Source organism: Podarcis tiliguerta (assembly GCF_965153285.1).
Source record: "Podarcis tiliguerta genome assembly, chromosome: 17".
NCBI classification, from domain to species: Eukaryota; Metazoa; Chordata; class Lepidosauria; order Squamata; family Lacertidae; genus Podarcis; species Podarcis tiliguerta.
Genome location: NC_139550.1, coordinates 7,725,678 through 7,740,412, shown reverse-complemented (window position 1 = coordinate 7,740,412; position 14,735 = coordinate 7,725,678). Strand labels below are relative to the sequence as shown.

General features: G+C 43.3%; 1 protein-coding gene across 1 annotated transcript in view; it reads left to right on the top strand.

Annotated features, from left to right (window-relative positions):
- The window catches only part of RBPMS (RNA binding protein, mRNA processing factor), a 74,849-nt gene that overhangs the window by 2,009 nt on the left and 58,105 nt on the right, over positions 1-14,735 (top strand). The gene's annotated exons all lie outside the window — the stretch shown is intronic.

Below are 14,735 nucleotides of genomic sequence, written 5' to 3'. Positions count from 1 at the left end.
TGGGCCAGATCCCACCCATGCTCTTGAGGCTGGGAACCTGTTTGGGAAAAAATTAAGGCAGTAAACTACCCGGATTAACACTTCAAGCCTATTATGAAGTGCTGCTGATTCATGGATCTTAGAAGGATGAATGGTGGTTGCATGGAACAAAACACTTTTTCTTAAAAGAAAAGCATTTCCTTGTATCATGTATTCATTCTGCCTATCTGTGGGAATTACCGTATATTTATAGGAAAAGGAATGTGTAGGTTTCTTCATCTATTACAATATATAGGCTTCTAAGCATCAGTTCAGTTTGTTATAACGTGATAACTTGCCTATATAGGTAAGAATGAAAATTCTAATCTTTGCATTGTTTTTCAGGTTGCTGCCAAGTACTAAACAGATAGTGCTTGCGATCTGCAACATAAACCGCTATGAAATATGTATATGTATGAACATTAATTACTATACTGATTAATTAATTTTAGGGATGGTTTGGACAAACTTTGAAAATTTTGTATTAGTAGAAGTTCCCTTTTGGGAACTCCTACAATGTGCTTAAACTCGGCATAAGCTTGCCTTGTATAGCAGCCGTGATGTTTGTTCATGGGGTTGGTGGTTGAGACTCTTCATTGCCTATCCCCTTAGTTGAAGGAAGAATTTTTAATGATTTAATAATCTTGTTAGCGGCAAAATCTGGTGGTGGCTCGGAAAACATTTATGGTGCAACCTGTTGTCCTGTGATGATGTGCAACAAGGTATTGTAACAACGCATTCATACACGGCTTTGATGCTGTGTCTGTCCTTTTGGCTTCTGGCAGTGGCGTAGTGTGGGGGGTGCAGGGGGGGGTCGGCCGCACCAGGCGCAACATCTGGGGGGGCACGCTCGCACTCGCAGCTCTCTGCCCTTACCTGGCTCACTCACTCTCTCTCACTGCAGTGCTGGCTGTGCGAATCCGATCTGAGCCGCTGGGTCGCCGCCCACTGTGGAGGGGAGGGTGCCAGGCATGCGGTGCGGTGCGGAGAGAGAGCGAGGGACTATCTGGGGGAGGGACAGTGCAGCGGGGGGGGGGGGGGGCGCAAATTACTTGCCTTGCCCCGGGTGCTGACAACCCATGCTACGCCACTGGCTTCTGGTGTCAGCCTTGGAACGTCCTTGGCTCCTGAAGTCCCAATGGAGAGCATTTTCAGTGGGTTTTGGGGGAAAGAAGTTATTGGTGCTGCACTACCTAAGTATTTTCCTGGTCCCTATCATTTCAACATTGGCAGCAAATAAGTAATGAATGGGAAGCTAAGGATGGAAGGAGAACATGGGAGTCCACAGGCACTTCTGTTGCTTCACCTTCCACCTGTCTGCCATTTGTTTGGTGGTATTACTGGTAGTTTTCTAAGGACCTTCTAATAGTGTTGGGCATGGGCAGAGGATTACATTAACTTCTGACCCCATTCCAACCTTACAGTTTATGGTTCGTTTATATAAACATGACTTAAATCTTGGCAGCCTCACATCTCTTAGAGATCTGTGCTCCCATAGATAAACCATTTGGAGGTGACATCAGTGCCTCTTTACAGCAGAAGCCTCAAACAAAGAACAAGTCCCTATCTCAAAGAGCTTTCAGCCTAAAGTTTGATGGCAACTGTGCAGCAGGTTAGCAGTGCATCTGAAACAGATAACTGTTCAGTGTACTGTATCAGTGGATTTTATACTTCTGTGTTTTAAATTCACTTGTACTTAACTTTGTATGTAGAGAAATAGCATTCTGATTTCGGACTGTGGTAAATGGGCAGTGCGGGAAAAGGAAGTCGGTGAAAGCGAAAATTGGACGTAGCGCTGATGAAGGACCATATTTCCATTAATTATCTCAATCCTTCACTTGTACACACCAGCTTGTTTCATTCATATGTTTGCATTCTTCCATTATCCCACTGTTTCTGCGCAATAAGGTGCACACATTTTATTGATATATATTTTATGCAGGGTTTAATTAGTTTATTTCCTTGGGCTAGGGAAATGTAAAAGTCTGTGAGGTGGATTGCTGCTTCAAACTGAATACAGGGAATGGAAGTGGAGGACCAAAGTACATGTTACATGGGAGGTCTGTGATTGGATATCCCAATATATTTTTCTTTACATTGGTACCTTGGGTTACATACGCTTCAGGTTACATACGCTTCAGGTTACGGACCCCGCTAACCCAGAAATAGTACCTCAGCTTAAGAACTTTGCTACAGGATGAGAACAGAAACCGTGCTCCGGCGGTGCGGCGGCAGCAGGCGGCCCCGTTAGCTAAAGTGGTGCTTCAGGTTAAGAACAGACCTCTGGAACAAATTAAGTACTTAACCCGAGGTACCACTGTACTTCAAAACTTCCAGGGTGCGTGTGTTCCTAGTGTGATCCGGGAAATGGTACTGATAGTGTTTAACCCTTCCCTAGTACCATTTTGTCAATGTAAACCCCATCGCTCAAACTATTAGCCAAATTGTGGGGGAAGACCTCTTGTCACTGCCCCCCCATAGGGTAATAGCATCTCTGTGTGGTTAAATTGAAGAGTTAAACACACCTTCCCTAGTGGTTCCCAACCTTTTTGGGGGGCTATGCCCCACCTAAGTATCTCTAAAATCCTGACCCCCCCCCCAGTGACATATAATTCTTATTACTCAAAAAGTGAACTCCTATTCACCTGGAGGAAGCCTAAAAGGCCATTAATTTGGTCTACACAAGCTTCCAAATCCCCCCCAAAAAAATATCAAATTGCACCCCTGTGGGGCATGTGCCCCACTTTGGGAACCATGGCCCTGGAGCTATTGCCCTGATCAAATGAAGAACCCTCCTCAATAAGGAGCGGCTGCTTTGAAGTAAACGAAAAGTATAGCAAATCTTCCTCATCTCTTCTACTTTGGCTCTGAGGTGCATTTTTTTTTTTAATCAAGGACAGCTCAGTAAGTTCATGGCTAAGATGTGAGTCCAGGTTTCCAACTCCAGATCCTACCTCTCTTTGCTGAGCCAAATGTCCCTCATAACCTCCAGCATCACTTAACAAACTGAGGAACCTTCAGGGCTGTTGTTGGTGTTATGCACTGAAGTTCTCACCCTGGGCCAGCAGGGGGATCCTGTAGATAGTTTTCACTCAGGTCCGCATATGCAAATAAGGATTTGAAAGTGATGTTCAATGATTGGATAGTTACAGAAAGTTGTTATTGTTGCCATGTAGTTGAGCTCTATATAAGCAGGTTGGCTGAACCCTTCAGCCCTCTGTTCTGTGCTGGCCTGTGAATAAACAAGAGCTGTCTGAATAATCGCTGTGTCGTCTGATATGTTCACCCACAACTTAACAGTTGGCACCTGTCTTGTTCATGTCTTGCAGTTCGGCTGATAAACTGTGTGTAGAGTTGCCAGAACAGACGTGCAGTCAGAACAGTGCATGTTGAGGAGAGAATAGGGGATTGGCGCCATAAGAACCTTTCATCAAAACTTACGATTTAAAATAGAGCAGAAGGCTGAGACCTGTAGTTATTCTAGCAGCTGAAAAAGAGACTAGTCATTTCTAATAACTGTTCTAAGAAAGGGAGAAATTGCCTGAAATGATGTTTTCTAACCACTGTGTAAGGGACGCGGGTGGCGCTGTGGGTTAAACCACAGAGCCTAGGACTTGCTGATCAAAAGGTCGGCGGTTCGAATCCCCGCGACGGGGTGAGCTCCCGTTGCTCAGTCCCTGCTCCTGCCAACCTAGCAGTTCAAAAGCACGTCAAAGTGCAAGTAGATAAATAGGTACCGCTCCGGCGGGAAGGTAAACGGCGTTTCCGTGCACTGCTCTGGCTCGCCAGAAGCGGCTTAGTCATGCTGGCCACATGACCTGGAAGCTATACGCCGCCTCCCTTGGCCAATAAAGCGAGATGAGCGTCGCAATCCCAGAGTCGGCCACGACTGGACCTAATGGTCAGGGGTCCCTTTACCTTTACCCTTTTAACCACTGTGTAGTATATAGTTGGTGCCTGAAAATCACTGTTAAGGACTGTTTCTCAGTGCAAACGGAATTCCCTTCTGATGGAAGGACCAGGTCTTGTTGTGATGATATCTAGGCATGCTGAGTCAATACAATAGTAATTTACCACCTAGGATGGTCTTTTTGTTTATTGAAAACAAGTTACCATCTGAATTACTGGTATAAGTTTTTACTGCTCTGCGGTTGTCTGCCAGATGGTAAGGCTCTCTGCATGTTGAGTTTGTTGTTGCTGGATGTAGAGCAAAAATGACAGTAGCATTCCCCTGAGCTGGGTGGCAAACATTCAAGTATATTCTTCTTCAGGTATTGCTAATCTTCCGTATCTTTTCTTGGTGGCATATCAGTTTTTGTTATTTCCAAGTTCTGTTGCCATTTGAAGTGACTTTACCTTTCTGAGTTGCAATTTAGAAGATTTTTGTGTGTCAGTGCCTGTGCTTAAGCCCCCCCTCCCCCCAGATATCAGTCTCGGTGTGTCTGAAGTTGTAATTTTAGCAAGTGTAGATATGAGTGTCATAGGACAGATCTTTACTATACATTGTAAGCGCATCCAGCACACATTTTGTAGCTTGTTAAGAGTGCTTAGAATTGTAGATCTGTGGGGGGGGGGGACGACTACAGTTCCCAGGATTCTTGGAGGGGGGGGGAGTCATGTGCCTTAAATGTGCATTTGATGTGCTTTAAAAATATTGTGTGTTCATCTTAGTATTTACTATATTGTGTGTAAATCTTATTATTTATATTGGGTTTTTTAAATAATATTTATTGCTTTTTGAACAATTTAAACACTACAAAACAAGAAGAAAAAGAAAAAACAACAACAAAAAAGGAACAATACAATACAAATACACTAACACATTAAACTAACAATACACTACACTAACACATTAAACTAACAAAACCAAACAAAAACAATTTAAACAATTTAAAACAAACAAACAATTTCAATATATTATCTTTCATTCACTTATTTCACCGACTTCTGTCAAATGTTTCAGCAATTCCTTTCCATCTTCCTCTGTTATCTGTCCTATAATTATCTTAACACATTCTAACCTTATTTTACCTTTAAAATTCTATTAATCTATTTATACTTAAATCCTTATAACATTTCTACTAAAGCCATATAACTTCATTCCAACAATCTTTTAACATTCATTAATTTTGCAATATTTTTGTAAATAATCTTTAAACTTTTTCCAGTCTTCTTCCACCGACTCTTCTCCCTGGTCTCGGATTCTGCCAGTCATTGTTTTATATTGTTTTACAAACAGTGGTAGTTTTCAGTATTTGATTTGGCTTTGAAAAACTCTGCTATGGAGCTAGTTTACACATAGGCGTGAGCAATCTAATTGAATCCAAATTGTGAATGCAGTTGTACCTTGATACTCGAACAGCTTGGGTCCCGAACAAATCGGCTTCCGAACGCTACAAACCCGGAAGTGATGTTCCAATTTGCGAACATTTTTCGGAAGCTGAATGTCCGACACGGCTTCTACGGCTTATGGCTCCTGCAGCCAATCGGAAGCTGTGCCTTGGTTTCTAAATGGTTTTGGGAGTCAAATGGATTCCCAGAATGGATTAAGTTTGAGAACCAAGGTACCGCTGTAATGTATAATTGCACAGTGCGGTAAGGAACCTAGCTATGGAGACCCATATTATGCATATCTTTTTGGCTGGATCAGAAAGCTTTGGCATGAAGTGGGTGCACATTTCAGACAGCTAGTCTAGGTCAATGTAGGATTTGCATCCAGGACCTTCACATTCTCTGTAGGTGTTGTTGACTTTTTTTTCCAAAGTAGGCAATGCACTTTTTAAAAAAAGTCAACAAGACCTACAGAGTTCCAGATGTGGATTTCATAGCAAGCTAAAATGGTGATGATAATGCAATCATCCTATCTCTGCTGTGTTAATTAACACCTGTGCATGGGACGTGAAACCGTTGTCTTGAATCAAGCTTAAACAAAAAGAATCAAACCTCTTGATAAGTTCTGGATGATGTGTGTTTATCACCATTTAATGCTGTTGTTGGTCACATTTATCTTCTGTATTTATCTTCTGTATTTACAGTATATTACATAGAATTATTGCAAGCTGTAACCATTTGATCTCTCTGTTTTTCTGTTTATACCTCTGTAATATATTCATGTATGTATACACTCTCTTCCCTGGGCCATAAGAGGATTCTCTTTCATGCATCGGATGAAATGAACTCTGTTCATTAGAGCTTGTTCTCAGACTCTTCCTCCCCTTTTAGATGCTTTTTTCTTCTTTTCAGCTCATTGCTCAACAACAGTATCTTCGTGTACATACATTTCATATTTATTTAACTGCTGTAGTTATTAAAAAATATTTACAGTCTTCCATTCATCTATTCACATACCAGATGGGATACAAAACATAAATTAAAAAACACACAACAATAAAAACCCACCTTTCAAAATACACAAAAGCAGTTAAAAGCAACAGGTCAGGCTGAACAGCCATTAAAATGCCTGGGCAAATAATTGAGTTTAAACCTGGTGCTAGAATGATGTCAGCACTAATTGCACCTGTGAGTGAAAGGCATTCCACATTCCCGGTGCCACCACCAAAAAGGCTGTATTCCTCACCATGGGCTCACCCGCAGCAGTCAAATGCAGAGAAAAGCCTTTTAAGACACCATAGTTACAGGCAGCTTAGCATAAGGGAAAGGTGTTCCTTTGGGTATTTTCATCCCAAGCCTTTTCCGGCTTTAGTTGCATGTTCCAGCACTTTAAATTAGATTTGGAAGAGAATAGAATCAGTGGGATAAGATTCCACCCAGCTACACCATTTGAACAGTTCCAGGTGGTCTTCAGTGGCAGCCCCATGTACAGGTTACTAGAATGTGGGTCACTGTGAACAAACTGTTCACTGTCAAGGAGCAACTGCAGCTGGCAAAGCAGCCGGCTCTGGGAAAAAGCACTCTGTGCCACTGAGGCCACCTGTGTTAATGGTGACAATGCTGGATCCAGGAATACCTGCACACGGTGTACCTTTTCCTTTAAGGTGAGTACAACCCTATCTGGAAAAAGCTGCCTGCCTGATTCCACAGGCATGAGAACCACTTACTCCTTCTCATGATTCATTGTCAGTTTATTGGCTTTCATCCAGCCCATCACCAAATACAAACCCTAGTTCAGAAACCGCATAGCTTCACTTGACTAAGGTGACAGATGGAAATGGAGTTAGGTTCCATCTGCATCATTAGTGGTCTTGTTCAAGGCTCCAGAAGCCTTGCTTCTGGCAAGGGACACATTTCCCCCCTTTCCTACTCTCCTGAAATCTTCCACAACTGCGCTGCTTGGTGCTAAACAGCTCAGGATTGGTGCTGGCTCACAGCCCCTGAATCCGAACGCTTTATTTTTGAACAGTAGGGCAGGAGTTCCCAAACTGTGGTCTGAAAGATCACTGCTTCACAAGGTGGCTTGCAGCATGTCTGTGAAGAAGCATTTGACTTCTGTGGATTTCAAACTGCAGTACAATAAAATACATACAATGTAAGACGCGGGTGGCGCTGTGGGTAAAAGCCTCAGCGCCTAGGGCTTGCCGATCGAAAGGTCGGCGGTTCGAATCCCCGCGGCGGGGGGTGCGCTCCCGTTGTTCGGTCCCAGCGCCTGCCAACCTAGCAGTTCGAAAGCACTCCCGGGTGCAAGTAGATAAATAGGGACCGCTTACTAGCGGGAAGGTAAACGGCGTTTCCGTGTGCGGCTCTGGCTCACCAGAGCAGCGATGTCACGCTGGCCACGTGACCCAGAAGTGTCTCTGGACAGCGCTGGCCCCCGGCCTCTTGAGTGAGATGGGCGCACAACCCTAGAGTCTGTCAAGACTGGCCCGTACGGGCAGGGGTACCTTTACCTTTACCTAAGAAATCAAGGAAGCAATAAAAATATGATTGAAAGTCACACAACTTCTAGCACAGCACATTACAATTGCTGCAGCAGGCTCAAGAGTCATCAAGAGGTCTGCTAAGACCATCAGCAATTTTCAGTAGCAGGAGAAGTATAGTATGGGGACGAGAGGAGGGGTTTTTATTTTGGTGCACACCATTCCCCTGACTCTTAATGTTCAACTTCTAGGATACTATTCTAGCAGGAGTAAGGGGCCTTTTTGACTCCATAGGCCAAATTCTCATCACGGTCTGCCTTGTGGGCCAAATTTGACAGGTGTGTGTGTGGAGGGACGATCCTGCTTAGTGTTGGGTTTGGTTGTGTGAGAGAACTCTCACATTCACCTGGACCAAGCAAATTCACCTTCCCTTCACATCAGCTGAGGCCCTGTGTACCTGAAGGAGTGTCTCCACCCATATTGTTCAGCCCAGACACGGAGGTCCAGTTCCGAGGGTCTTCTGGCGGTTTTCTCACTGTGAGAAATTTAAGTTACAGAGAACCAGGCAAAGGGCCTTCTTGGTAGTTGTGCCCGCCCTGCGGAACACATTCCCGTCAAATGCCACCATTCCCTATAACAGTGCCTATCAACTTGGAAACAAAATGGAACATCTCCGAAACCAGATAATGTCTTCTACTCCATTGACAGCTCTGCTGTTGAATGCTAGATAGGTGATATTTTAAATAAAAAAACCCAGTCATCTCAGAATCTTACCTGCTCTGGCTTTGGGGCATTGAAATGAGATGTTATAATTCATTGGAATGACTGCTGGGTTTGAGAGTTAAGAGTCGATAATAATAATAATAATAATAACAATAATAATATGCAAAGCAGGGGGATGGGTTGAGTTATGTTCTGTTACAAAGATGAAGGGAGCAGGCAACATTATATCAACGTACTGGTCATCTGTTTAACTGAGGTATATGTTTGTGTTTTGGTGCCTGTACAATTTTGAAACTATATGTATATAAATCAGTTCATTTCTTCAATGGTGGTTATGCGGTAAACGTGACCTGCATGATTCCTGTATTCTCGAAGCTGAGAATTATGTATGGAAATTCATCCATCTGAGTTTGAACTCTAAAAACAACAACCACCTCTTATAACTTCAGCACAGGCCTGTAAAATTGCTGCAGGCCTCTGGCAAGTTACAAGCCTCTCTGAATGGGAGAAAGTTTGATGTCAGACAAGTATCAGTCCTCCGTACCCTTCAGTTAGCATGTCAAAAATTGCCAACATAGATCGGGCGTGGGCAATTTGGGGAAGTGTTTTCTTTTTTTCAAAGCCTAGAAATATTGTATGCTGCTTCTTTTTTTGCAGTGTTGCACCAATCTGAAATATGTTCCAGATATGGATTATAGGGCACAAGGATAGTAAAAAGGAGGGAAAATTGCATTCCTACTCTACTAGATATAATTGTTCATTTAAGCATGGTTGTTGGCATTGTGGATTTTAGTGTTCTTTCCCTCGCCGTATGGAGGTCAGTAGTGTTGTTATTTTTTCTAAGACCTTTTTGGCTGCGATAAATATTGGTTGAACCCACTTTTTGATAAGGAAAATTGCATGGAGTTAAGACTTTCAGACCCAAAATGCTTCACTTTAGTGATGTTTTCATGATTTTGTATGTGTCTGTTGGGAAGCAAGCCCCACTGAGTTCAGTGGACTTTTACTCCTGAGGAAGTCGCAATATGACAAACTACAGAACGGCTTGTCTGAGCTGTGCAGGGAACAGAAGAAAGGCATTTTCATGATGGCACCATGGTTAAGGTGGGCTGCTGTGACATGTGAATGAGGCAGCTTAATATGTACATTTGAATTGACTATGAGGGGTGTCATTGTACCTCCACGTAAAGTGATGTAACTGCCTTGGGTTTCAGGTCTTGGATACTCTTACAGAAGACAGGGTGGAAAATTGACGCAGCTGTCTCGTGAGATATGCTCCTCAAGGCACATTGAAATGAATGGGAGCAGCTCAAAATCTAGCAAGAATGCTATTAGCTGCAAGATACAGCTTGGTGTGTATGTGCAGTGCTGAAAGCTCCAACTTAAAAAGACCCAACTGCTTTATTTTTTATTACATAATAGAGCTATAATTTTAAAATATGGTTCTTAATGACTTTTTGGTTTTGGCAGAGCTACAGATCTGAATGTTCAAAGCTAGGAAGTAATAGAAGCATGTCAGTGACTTAAAACTCCGTAAGAATCTTCCGCTTGTGGAACCAATAAATCATAAAGAAACGTGTGTTTTATTGCAATGGTAATGTGTTAATCCTGTGACTGGATTTTTAATGACAGATCTAGGTTTGCCATGCGTCCAGAATTTCCTGGACATAGTTGGGATTTGGCCATAAGAAACAATGTCTGGATTTTCACTTTTTGAAATATGGCAACCCTAGAGAAATTGGTGAATTCTAGGTCTTTAAGAGATAATTTCTGTGTAGTTGGGAAACTGTACGCTTTCATTTTTGTGTAACTCTATACCCAGCTAAGGGTGGCGCTGTGGGTTAAACCACAGAGCCTAGGGCTTGCCAATCAGAAGGTTGGCAGTTCGAATCCCTGCAATGGGGTGAGCTCCCGTTGCTCTGTCCCTGCTCCTGCCAACCTAGCAGTTTTAAAGCACGTCAGAGTGCAAGTAGATAAATAGGTACTGCTCCGGCGGGAAGGTAAACGGCGTCTCCGTGCGCTGCTCTGGTTCGCCAGAAAAGGCTTGGTCATGCTGGCCACATGACCTGGAAGCTGTACGCCGGCTCCCTGGGCCAATAAAGCGAGATGAGTGCCGCAACCCCAGAGTCGGCCACGACCTTTTATACCCAGCTAACTATTGGGAAAAACATATTTATTATTTTTGTAATTATTTGCCTTAAAATTACCTTGATGGGCCATGCACTTTACATTTAAACCTTATGGAGTGCTATGGAAACACGATTCCACATGTGTGCTTTTCTTCTACATCCATGTTCCAAGGAGTTGATGCTTTTCTTGGTCAAACCTGTAGATGGAAGGAGTTCATATAATGGAAGGCCCATATAAGATCAGCGTACACAGTTGGGTCTGATGAGCATTTACTGTTCCCAACCCAAATCCTGCTGAAAGCCATCTAATTCAGATTTTATTTTTATCCTGACTTGTTTTTAAGAGGTGGTTTAATTAATGTTTGATTTTATATCAGTGTTTATATTTGATGTTAGCCGCCCTGAGACCAGTCTTGGTCGGGGAGGGCAGGATACAAATAAAAGTTTAAAATAATAATTATTATTATTATTCAGCTCATTAAAAAAATGAACTGGCTTGGTTGGTAGTAATCTGGGCTCTAGAGGGCATTAGATTACTTCTGTAGTTGGTATGTATTGCTGTTGAATGATAGGCTAATGCTGCAGGTTAACAAATTCCAGAGATAAGACGTAAGCTTTCCCTCTGAACCCAAAGAAATCTGAAAGTTTGCTTTGCACTTGCCATGTGTATTGAAGCTTTCATTTACTTTGGATGGTTGTAGAGGAAACAGTCATTGGCCAGGAATTCCAAATCAGAAACATTTAATGGTTTACACAGGGTGACATTTTCAAGCTGCAGAACAGCAAATAATAATAATAATAATAATAATAATAATAATAATAATAATACTAAGTTATTTATACCCCACCCATCTGGCTGGGTTTCCCCAGCCACTCTGGGCAGCTTCCAACAAAATATTAAAATACAATAGTCTATTAAACATTAAAAGCTTCTCTTAATGGGGCTGCCTTCAGGTGTCTTCAGATAGTACTTTAGCAAGTAGTTGTATCTTTTTTTGCCATTCAATAGTATTCAGAGTTACAAAACAGAGTAAAAGAAAACTTCATTGTTGAAATAATCTAATCTAAATCAGTTTCATTCTACCCAGTCTCTTTGGTAGACAAAAACCAGTTAAAAGATCCATAACTACTTCAGTGGTAGTGCTGTATATGAAATAGACTCCGACAGGATGTTCCTAATGGAAGGTGACCAGTAGCAGATCTGTCAGACCTCCTCATCCTTTTTCTGCTCTCAAACGAGGCTGTTTCGCCATTGAGCATTTAACTTTTGGGTTAGTGATATGGTCAGACTCATGCTGGTAGCCTCGCAAACACTATCCAACCATCTCGTCCTCTGTCGTCCCCTTCTCCTTGTGCCCTCCATCTTTCCCAACATCAGGGTCTTTTCCAGGGAGTCTTCTCTTCTCATGAGGTGGCCAAAGTCTTGGAGCCTCAGCTTCAGGATCTGTCCTTCCAGTGAGCACTCAGGGCTGATTTCCAGCTTGAGCACAGAGGTGCTTATTTCTGGACAGACATGTGTCTTGGTTTCTGGCTGTTGTTAATGCAGCCACTCAAGACTTCACTGCTAGACCAGAACTGGAAAAACCCAAGATTATCATCCTGGGATTTAGCTCCTGACATGCAATGCCCTTCCAGTGCCTTTCTTTTGGTTTAAATGATCATAGATAAATAGGATGGCAGGTGGGGAAGGCTATAAACCTATACCACATTGCAGAGTGGCCCCATTGAACTCATTGGGACTGACTGACTGTTAAGTAGACATGCATAAAGGTAAAGGGACCCCTGTCTATTAGGTCCAGTCGTGACCGACTCTGGGGTTGCGGTGCTCATCTCGCTTTATTGGCTGAGGGGGCCAGCATACAGCTTCTGGGTCATGTGGCCAGCATGACTAAGCGCTTCTGGCGAACCAGAGCAGCGCACAGAAACGCCGTTTACATTCCTGCCGGAGCGGTACCTATTTATCTACTTGCACTTTGACGTGCTTTTGAACTGCTAGGTTGGCAGGAGCAGGGACCGAGCAACGGGAGCTCACCCTGTTGTGGGGATTCGAACCGCCGACCTTCTGATCGGCAAGTCCTAGGCTCTGTGGTTTAACCCACAGCGCCACCCGCGGAGTGTTACCGACTGGCTAAACCAGGTGAGGGTAATCGATGGGTCTCAACCCCTCAATGTGCTAGGGACTTCCCCTGTGTGTGAAGACAGTCTCCAGTGGATTGAGGGGACGAGACAAATAGTGGGTCAGATGGTCAAGAAGACGGTTTCAGCACGTGCTGTATAGGGATCCAATAATTACTTAACAAACAATTAAGAAAAATGTATTTTGAAGCTCATACCAATAAAATTGTTCCATAAAATTCAACTTCAGAGTAGCCTAATCATATCAATACATGTCAGAATATCCATATCATTAAAACAAAAAGATACCTCCTTTGAATTCTATAAATTGAAATTAATATGTTGGAAATGGAAACTGATTTTTGACCTTCTTTTCCTGTCCCTTTCCCCCCGGTCCTTGAATAAGCTAAGAATACATTTCCCCACTCACCCACCCCCTCCTTTAAATTTTTCCAAACCCTACAAAGGCAGGAACTGGGAATAATTGTTTTTAAAACTTGGATGATTGTTTGGGTACCAGACATCTGTAGCCTTGGTGACTATATGGTAGAGACCCAGAAACGAGGCTTGTGATGATGACATTATGTTGGAGGGCCTGTTAAGGTCCTTGGCTGAAAGTTTTTGTTTGCTTCAAGTGGGCTTGTGGGATTCCAGCAACCATAAACAGAGCCTGATAATCTAAACCAAGAATGGGGGCGGGGGGGGGAGGTACAAACCCTCCATTAATGGAGTTCGTTTTTATGTGGACTTGTTCCAAGAGAGACAGAATGTACCCTACTTGAAAAAAGCAGTGACACACAGAGAGCTATTTGCCTCTTCTGTTTTGGTATGTTGTATGTTGTTTAGCTGTTGTGGTAAAATCGCATTTTCCTCAGGGAGAAGGAAGACTGCAGTCTTAAATTATTGCAAACCCATGTTGGTTGCCAACATTTCCTTTTAAAATTTTGGAGACTTTTATCTTTCACTCGCTTCAACCCCAAGCATACGTTTTCTGTCATGTTCTTGACGTAATACTTCTTCCTACTTGTGTTTATAAGTTTGTTTTAGTGGCGTGTCTACAGGACCGCTGTTTGTGCGTCCCACGTGGTTACTGCCTTTGCCATGCTTGCTTGGAAAGCTCTGGTGCCAGGTAAGGAAGAAAAAAAAATGGGAGAGGAGAGGTAAAGGTGATGTAGGATGAGTGAAAGAAAACATAGTTAGGCGTGGTTTCATTTGAAGATAAGAACTTGTGTCATTCACTTTAGAGGGGGAAAAACCAGGTACAGTTACTATTGATGAAGTGACAAGCAGTATTTTTCGCTCCATGACACACTTTTTTCCTTCTAAAAAGTAAGGGGAAATATGAGTGCGTCTTATGGAGTGAATGGCACTGCGCAGAGAGGGAGAACTGTGCAGCGCCCCTTCAGCGACGCACCTGTCCTGCGAAGCCGCAGGAGGAACAGAGGGGACTCCTTCTGTTCCTCCTCCCGCTTCGCAGCGATGTGCCTGTCCTGCGAAGGAGAGGCGCTGCGCAGAGAGGGAGAACTGCGCGGCGCCCCTTCAGCGATGCACCTGTTCTGGCTTCTGCCTTAGCCGTGCGCAGCCTCTTCCAGGCAGGGCGAGCCTTCATCCTGCTGCCTTGAAGAGGCTTGGTGCAGTTATCCCAGAAGCCAGAACAGCCACACGGTATCCCAGAAGCCAGAAACCTCTTGCTGTTCTGGCTTCTGGGATTCAAAATAATTTTTTCTTGTTTTCCTCCTCCCAAAACTAGGTGCGCCTTATGGTCTGGTGTGTCTTATGGAGCAAAAAATATGGTAAATTCCGTTTCTAAAGTTCTGTGTTCTGCAAACGCTGCTCCAATGTGACATGGTGTCTATTTTTAGGCTGTAGCCATGGAAGTCCCCAGAGATCCACAAATACTTTCACTAGAGTGCTGGCGTTTAATTCTGGCGTCCAG